The sequence below is a fragment of the Triticum dicoccoides genome, chromosome 1A, assembly GCF_002162155.2.
Source record: "Triticum dicoccoides isolate Atlit2015 ecotype Zavitan chromosome 1A, WEW_v2.0, whole genome shotgun sequence".
Classification (NCBI taxonomy): Eukaryota; Viridiplantae; Streptophyta; class Magnoliopsida; order Poales; family Poaceae; genus Triticum; species Triticum dicoccoides.
Window position 1 is genome coordinate 511,290,117 of NC_041380.1, and position 9,641 is coordinate 511,299,757.

The window sequence follows — 9,641 nt, forward strand, 5'->3', positions numbered from 1 at the left end:
AAGCCCGAGCCCGGCCCGAAGCCCGAAATACTCCCTGTTTTCAAGCCCGAGCCCAGCCCGAAATCAAGCCCGAAGTCTGAATGCTGTTTTTTAGTATGCGCATGTGTATGCCCGGCTCGGAGCCCGAAAGGACGGCCCAAAATATAGACAAATAGAAGCCCGAGCCCGGCCTGAACTATCTTCCAGGCTGGAAAACAAAGCCCGAGCCTGGCCCGAATGTCAAGCCCGATCCGGCTCAGGCCGGGTCATCGGGCCGGGCTGCCCATGCCCGGGTTTACTCACGCGTTTACAAGTTTTTATGTTAGTTAAAACATATTTATCGCATTTTTTTTGAAAATGTTCAACAAGCATTTAAATTGTTTGTCATTGTTAAAAAGTCATCACTTATTTAAAAATGTTTTACTTATATTTGGCAGGCATTTAAAATATTTTCAGTGTTGTTTAATAAAAGTTTATCGTGTATTTACAAATAGTTGAATTGGCCGCATTAGTAGACGCAGCCGCGTTGTATCCCTTGCAACTATATATTATGTGTGCCGTGTTGTAGTTTTAGGCGGGGGTGCGACCCTTGTAGTTGCAGGTGGAAGGGTGGACATGGTATTTTTTATAGATACGCCCTGAAAAAGCCTTTTTTCCTGTGGCGTCATATTAGTATGTTATTCTCTTGCCACAAAAAAATGGACAAGGAAATGATAAACAAAAGGCGCCACCACTACCTTCCCCTCTGGGCTATCACTGTCTAACCCAAACTCGTTCGCACACACCCAGCGCCTAGTTGGGGCCACGTCGTACCCTTTAACTGTTGAAGAATTTCTTGTCGCAAAAAAAACTGTTGGAGAATTTCGAAAGAGTAGAAAAAGGAAATCAAAATAAGGAGCAAGAGAGAAAAAGTGCCAGCTGTTAAAAAATGTACTGCTGATAGTGTTTTTTTCCAACAGAAGTACCAAAAAGGTGAAATGGTACTGGTAGTTCACAAAAAAACACATTAGCGTTGTCGTTCAAACCTTTTTTTTGTAGCCCACCTCCCAAAAAATGAAAAACAAATTAATCTCAATTCCTGTCAATGGTGGGCATGCAACTAGATCGGGACGGGGAAAAATGCATGTTGAAATTGGACGTGCAACTATGTCGGGGTGAGCGGCAGGTTGCTTGTCAAGGGTGAACATGCAACTATGTACGCGGGTCCACCCGGGTCTGACTCTGGAAAAACGAGTGATTAGATATTTCCTACTCAACCTGACCCAAAGTGCATTGAGGTTCGTGCCAGCTAGAATTTGGGTGCAGCCCCGGCAACAAACGGCACGAAACTGCACCCCGCGGCCATGCTGAGTGAAATGCAGCTAGCCAAATAGGCCATAGGTTTGCGAGGTTTCCTTTGCCAAGTTTTTCTATCATTTTTTCCAGATTTCTTTGTTTCCTCACTATTTTCACTAGTTTTCCGTTTTAATTTATTTTTCACAAGATTTCTTCGTATCTTTCTTAGTTTTCACTAGGTTTTTTTTCCTTTTTTCTTTGTTTTCCCCCATTTTTTTGTTTCTTCCTCTATTTTCACTAGTTTTTTGTTTCATTTTTTAGGTTTTGTTTATATTTCTTTGTTTATTTTTATATGTTTTAACACAGGTCTACTTTTCGTTTTTCAGTACAAAATGTACCTTTTTAGTGTGCACGTGGAAGATTTTATTGATACACATTGAACATCCTTCAAATACACGATATTTTTTTAATATTATTTTCATACCTGTTTTGATCATTTTTTAATACATGGTCAACATTTTTGGAAATACACGCTTAATTTTATTTGTTGTATTAAATATTTTTTAAAGTACATGAACTTCTTTTTACATTGTATAAACATTTTTTAGTGCTACTAACATTTTTCACAAATTTTAGAATATTTCTTTAAGATGGCACGTGAACTTTTTATTGGTAAAAACATTTTAAATACACAAACATTTTCTTACAATGTATAGTTTGTTTTTCAAAATAATTAAATTCATTTATTATGAAACCCGGGAATGTTTTTCATGTCAGTAACATTATTTTAAGGTATCATCATTTTTCAGTTCTGCTAAATGTTTTGTACCCATGTTAACGTTTTTAAATTTCACGGTTCTACATACAAATATTTAAATTGAAGTTTTAGAAATATATTCATTCAAAGTAAAAAGAAAAAAAAATGGCATAACATCATGGCGATGTCAGCATGGCCAACCCACCTCTCGCGCGCGGGCGAGGGCGAGCGAGTGAGGGAGTGCTGCTCCTGCGCTGGGACGACCCATGTACGGGATCGCTTGAGACGATGCTGCAGTCTGTTTTGCGTTAAGCGAGATAGATGTGCCCCTGTGTATCTCTCTGTGCGTGCCTCTGCCTGGCTTATAGGGAGACATAGAGTCAGTTTGGTTCGCTTCCTCACCTCTGTATGCCTACCCTGGAGTTTGCCTGATATTAGCCTGGACGTTGTTTCGATGATGTCCAGAGTATTGAATACTAGCCTGGCCTGAAGCATCTGCTATGTTCATTAGCCTAGATGGAGCACCAGGCATGGTCGCTAGCCTGGCCCAGGCGCCGAGAACTGGATGCCTGGTGCTAGCCTGGGATGCAAATGATATTTTTTGTGGTGCTAGCTTTGTGCAGATATGGGCCAACAATAATTTATAGACTAGTAATAAAGGTACTTACAGCCGGCCAGCAGAGGACACGAACCAAACACATCTAGCCTCGCCAGGCAGATTAGTTGAGCTTTTCAAGCGCAGGCCAGGCTAGCGTTTTATCTAGGCATGGAAGTGTGGAAGGGAACCAAACTGACCCATAGTGCAGAGTAGCCTGGTCGAGTTCGATAATGGGCCGGCCCGACGCGCGTGAGTCCACAGGCCATAACCCCAAGTCTTTTTCCCACATTTTTTTTGTTTTTTTACTCTGTTTATACTTCTAAATATTTGAAACTTATGTATTACAAAAACACTTTACATAAAACAATTATAGACATTAATGAAGCATTTAAAAAATGTCAATCTATATAGAAAAAAATGTTTCTCCTTTGTAAAAAAGTACAAAATGTGTATGATAAGAGTTGATCATGTATTTCAAATTGTTAAACATATATTTTTAAGTATGGAAATTTTTGGTTGATTTTTTTAAAGTTAAATGTGTATAGAAAAATGTGTCATGTATACAGAAATGTATAAAAATAAAATACAATGTGTATGAAAAAATGTTGATCATGTATTTATAATTTTTTTTAAACATTTATAAAAATGATTTTGATGTATACAATAAATATACAATGTGTATGCAAAACAAATACATCCAAAAAATATATGTATAAAAAATGTAATGATTTATTTTTAAAAAATAATTAAATTTGCATATGTTTACAAAAATGGTAGAATGTCTATGAAATTTTTTTGGAACAGAAAATGTATGTTTTAAAAGAAATCAGGTATGTTTTGAAAAGATGTTCAGCATGTACAAATAAATGTTTCATGTACTTGAAGAAATGTTAAATGTGCATAAAAATTGTTGCTGTTCTATACAAAAATAGAATGAAAAAACTTGACGAAAACCAAAAGGAGAAACAAAGAACATGAATGAGGCCTGAGAATGAAACAAAGGAAATGAAAGAAAAGGAATACCGAAGAAAATCGAAAAAGAAACAGAATAATCGAAGTATAACAAAAACGAACAAAGAAAAAAACAGTGAAGAAATCATCAAAATAGTAGTAAATGGTGAGAAAGAAACGAAGAAAACTGATGAAAAACAACGAGAACAAAAAACCAAATAATACCATGAAGAAACCAAGAAACCGAAAGAAAAAAGAAAAAAAGAAAAAACCAAAAGAAAACCTGACCTCACCATCAATAGCCTACCAAACGAGCGAGGCGAGTGAGCGATCGAGCCTAGCGCGTGGGCGGGATAGGGAGGAGAAGAACTGGGTCAGCCCAGTTAAAACTCAAAGAGAAAACTCTTCACGTCAGCATATTATATGTCTCACTATAAGCGGGATATAGTCGCAGTGCGTGTCGTTAGACATGGGCAAGCCGACGTACCTGTAGAAGGGCCAGGATCCCATTTTCGGCTGTAATACTACATTCACGGGCAAGTTTCAACGGGCTTTCGCGGGGTGGAGCACGTGCTGTAATCTAATTGGTCCCCCTATTCTAAGTGGCGGGGCCTGTCTTAATTAACTAAATTACAACCATTAATCTTCAATTAGCCCGTAAAACCACCGTGAAGTCTCCATGCGTGTAGCCTTACTCCATTTTCGGCGCCGGAGTGCTCAAGGGCAACAATGTTTGCTAGGCGTGGCAGCGCAAGGCCATCGTGCCCGAATTTATATTGCCAAATTTAGGGGCATGGTGGGGCTCATGGTCACCACGGCGAACCGCTGCCGTGCTCGCGGGAGGCCGCCTTAGGTGGATGTATAGATGCTGACATCCATAGCTTCTTCTTTGACGTCATCTCCCGGGCCTGTTTCGGAGGAAACCACTCCGGGCCCAAATCGGAGCCCAGCAAACTAACTTCAGTTTTTTAACGTTTGGGAAAAATAATTCTAGGAATATCGTGGAAAATGTCCATATTTTTAGCACATTATGTGTGTTTTCTCTAATATTCGTTTTAAAAAATACATATGTTTCCCCCTTTTGTTAAAATTTGTGAACCTATTTCATTTGCATGTTTCCTAGATTTGCAAGTAATAATTTGTTAGAAAACATCAAATTTAATGGTCAAGTTTACACCGTGTTTTAGAGTTTAGAAACCAGAGCTATTTGGCCGATAGATGATGCATAGACTAAAAGTAGAACCTTTTCAATTAGAGCATGACCAGATTAAGTTTCAGAAACTGTAGTAGAGAGTGATGGTTTTGTAAGAGAGCGTTCGCACACGAGCATGAGTCACGGTGTCGTGAATTCCTAGTATCATCTTATGCCATACGCCTTTGGTTGAGTGAATGAACCCTACGACAGGGACGACGGCGCACCGGTCTCCCCTGCTTCCTACTTTCTGGCACTAATAAAACACCTCCGGTTGGCTTGTTAAAATCACCAAAGCGGATTCTTGGAGATCGGAAGGATCCTCTTACAAGTCAGTGAGTGCAGCACATTGCCGCGTCTACATGTTCGGTGTGCAGTAGTATGTTTTCGCGGCACTCTCACACTGCCCATACCACACTCACGCCAACCGCGAGCACTAGAGCCTGAGAGGCATGTCGGGGTCCGGCGAGATGCTGCCGGCAGCCCGCCAGAGCCGCCGCCGGCGCGCCATCATCTGCGCCAGCTTTGCCGTGCTCGTCCTGCTCCTCCTGGCTGCCGTGGCCGCCATCGTCCTGCTGGCGGTCCTCCGCCCGCGGGACCCGACCACGGAGCTCCTCTCCGCGAACGCCACCGGCGCCGCCCCGCGCGTGACGTTCCCCACCGTCTCCGTCCAGCTCAACGTCACCTTCCTCCTCGTGGTGCGCCTGCGCAACCCGAACCCGGCCTCGTTCCGCTACGGCGAGGCCGCCACGACGCTCCTCTACCGGGGCGCACCCGTGGGCAGCGCCGTCGTCCCGGCCGGCACCGTGCCGAGCCGCGGCGCGACGACCATGCGGCTGGGCATGACGGTGCAGGCCGACAAGGTGGTGGCGGCCGCCGGGATCGGGGGCCTGCTCGGCGACGTGCTCGCCGGGGAGATGGAGTTCGAGGCGAGGACGGACGTGAAGGGCCGGGTGACGTTCCTCGGGTTCGTGAAGCGGAACGCCCAGGGGAGGTCGGCGTGCCGCATCGCCATCGGCGTCCCCGACGTCAAGGTCCGGCGCCAGGAGTGCCACAACGAGGCCAGGCTGTGAGCGCAGCGCGGTTCGTACGAGCGTACGCGTGCCGTATAATACGCACGTCATGTAGTTGTGCTCGTGCGGAGTGGAGGCGTGTGGTGCAACCCGTGTGCTTCCGTGCGAGTGACTCCCGATTTGTAGATGCATGACATTCGCGTGGTCTGTATGGGCTTGTGTTTATATAGTACGTACTCCACCATACGATTCTGCATATTCTGAAGGCATTTTGTTTTGTTTTTTATGTAAGATCAAATTTAAATCTGATGTCAGATTTATAGCCATGACAAATCAGACGATTTTTTATGGAATTTATATTTGCAGAGGATAGCAAGTTTAGTTGGCAAGCATGACAAATCTATTTCAATTTATTTTATGTCAGGATATTGCCGCGTTTACAAACTAAAATTTTCATTCCCACACCAGTATAAATGAAAAACGTTTGTCATCTACACGCCGGCCGAACGCTTTGATCGGTCGTCTTCTCGCACGCGCTCGTATTCATCTCTTTCCTCGATCACGCGCAGGTGTTGCCAAAGGGCACAAGGTGGAGCTCGCCGCAGTCGGCCTCCATCCCAGGCGCCAGCTCCTCGCAGGCCTCGGCCACGGCCGTGAGCGGCTGCTCCATCCCTTGCCGCACGCGCGGCCACCATGGTCGCCGCTGTCACACATCTGCTCGGAGCTTGCGCGGGTGATCCTAGTAGCTGTGGAGCGACCACGGTGGCGCCTTGCATGCCGGTTTTTTGCTATGAGCGAGTGTTGTTGGGGGAGTGCATGACGATGTCGTGAACCTGGCACCCATGGCCGCCACTGTTGGGGTGCCGTATCTCGGCAAACCTACAGGTGAGGCATTGCAGAACCCGCCGCAGACCCCCATGTGCTGCAACCGCTAAAAAAAGTTTCAAACTCTAGATGAAAAGTTTCAACCGGATATACGGAAAGCTGCAAGCGTTCAGCGCCATCGAGGAAAGATACAACCGTCTACAGAAAATCCTGCAACCTTCGATGAAAACTGCTTCAACCGAACGATAGACGAAGCTTTCACCCAGGCGTCGCTCAAAACGAAAAAAGTTTCAATCGTTTACAGAAAAGCTTCTATCGTAGAGGGAAAAAGCTTCAACCATTGAGAGAGAAATCTACAACCGGACTCTGCAGAATCAGAAAATTTGCAACCGTTTTGACAGGAGAAAGCTTGAATCGTATGTGCGAAAAGCTTCAACTGGTACTTTGTTTTTGCTTCGACAGGTGGACAATTTTGCTGCTACTGGAGGGAACCCGAGGAGAGATGCATCTTTTTTGTAAGCTCACCGTCGGGGCGCTGTGTCCGGTGAACCGTCGCCACCGGAGTGTGGCCGTTGTGCACTGGAGTTGCGAGCAGTGCCACCGGAGCTACAAGGCTGCAACCATTTGCGCATGCTGGTGCATCCACGGAGGTGAGAAATGCATGAAGGTGACATAGGTGAGGGCGGCGACCGGCGGTGAGGGAAGACGAGGAGGCGAGGCGAAGCGGCCAGCACGTGCGAGGCGGTACTCTCCCTTTCCCGTGCGGGAGGTTGAAGATGGGAGGTTGGAGATGATAGAGAAAGGGATCTGACGGCTCGGGGGTGCCAGATATGACAGGCAGGGTGCAACCGGCCCAAATTTGGGCCAGTGCGCCGACGCAGATCACTGCCCAACATAAATTGCTGTTAAAAACGTTTGATTTGCCATGGTTAAATATCTGACGTTAGATATAACACCATCGGTGATGTTGTTTGATTGCATTTTCTGTGTTCACGGATTGGCGCTCGTCACCCGTTTGCCATGCTCTTCAGTAACAATGTGGAAAGATCACCACTGATTTTCCACTATCGGACTATCCTACCTGCACATCATGCGCTTCTCAAAGCTGAGTGATGTCATAGCTATCTTCTTTCTACCGCAACAACCAGTCGGCTGTTACTAAAGCTTAGTTCCTGAATTTTTATCTGCTCCTTTACATATTACAGACCAATGATTATTTGCTTTCTTCATTTCTCAAAACTTCTCTGTTCAGATGTTTCATCCATCATTATTAGTTACATCTACAGAAACAATATGTCCATATCCACTCATTTCGTTCTGGTAATCTTTCTTTATAGCTGCATCAAAGAAATTCCGGTTACTGCATCCCAAATGTTGGTTCTCTGTTCGGAGCCGAATCCAAAGATATGCAGTCCCCTTGTCAAACCTAACATATATGCGATGCTATTGGATAACAATTATGACATACAACCACTCATTTCAGACTATCAAACTATGCTACTTGCAAATGATCCACTTCTCAAAGTCAACTCTGTAAACGCTATTTTGATCCTTCCACTTCGTGCCCTTCGCAAGAGCTCCCATTGTCTCCCCTCTGGGAGGGAATTTGCTTGGTTTAGAACAGGAGCGCGTGCCGCGTGTCGATCGAACTCTTCCCCGGCAAGTTCATAGAGGACTCTCCCCTTCCCTCTTGTCAACGAGCACGGAGGTTGCATCCTGCAGCAGCAGCAGCAACAACAACAACGACAGACACCGGCCAGCCGGCCATGGGGGGCCGAAGGGGGCGGATGAGGAGCCGAAGGCTGACGGCAACCACGGGAGGAGGTCGGGGCGGCTGAAGAATAAGGCGAGATGGCTTGAGCAGATGTTGACGATGCGGCGAGATCATTTGCCTGATGTGCATCTGTTGAACCAACCGGTCGGTCACCTCCAAGGTATGCATCTGTTTTATTTTGTTTTCAGCTCAAGTGGTGAATCTGATGGGTTTCAAACTTCCAATTTCGTAGATGGGAGGGCCTGCAGAAGAAGAGCACGGAGAACATCTCTCTTCATATCAAGGTTTTCTCCAACACTGTCCCTCAAACAACACGCATACGTCCGGACCGCGCGGTCTGGATGTGTTTTGCCATCCAACGCGGGCTTGTATCGATCCGCCGAGCAGGCAAGACGTATTTTTTTGCAAACCCGAGACAAACACAAGGGGCTTTGCGGGAGTCCGGATAGCAGTCACGTAGGGCTCCGACACCCCCGACCCATCCAAAACCCTTTCCGGAACCCGCGCCTCCATTCTCCCCATTTTTTTTCCTTTCTTCTTTCTCTCTTGCCTTCGCCGCCGCTCCACTACACCGTCCGCCATGACACACCATGTCGGAACTCTACGTCTCCGTCACCTCCAACATTGCTGCCTCGCTTCGCCTCATTTCTTCATCGTCGCAATTCAACCACTCTCCTCCGACCGCCCAGCCGGGTACCATCCGCTACTCCTATACTCAGCAGACCCAACAACTATTTAATGAATTGTTGAAGCTAAAAAGGTTGTCCCTTCTTCTTTCAAGCTATGGATTCTGATTTGGAGTACATATATGAGCATTATGTCAAGTCGTCCGACAGCTCGTCCGACGAGAAGGACTACACGAATGAGACGACGATGATGTAGGCGGTCCTTGAAGACGCGAAGCGTGATGAGGAGCATGTTCTCAATTTCAAGGGCTCGATTAAGGGTCATCGAGTGCTCAATCGCAACAGGGCGCGCGACCATTTGACACCGATGGACGAATACTTTGCCCCCAATGCACTCTTCGCTAACCATTTTTTCCGGCGTTTTCAGATGCGCAAGAGTGTCTTTTATCGTTTGTACCATGGCGTCCCGTCCTATATATGATGACTACTTCATCTTGAAGAAGGACTTCGTGGGAAGGGTTCGGTTCTCTGGTTACCAAAAGTGCACAGCCGCACTCCAGATGTTTGCATATGGCACGACCGCTGATTCGTGAGACGGGTATCTACGGATGTCTGAAAGCACATGCGGAGATGCCATGTGTAAGGACCGAG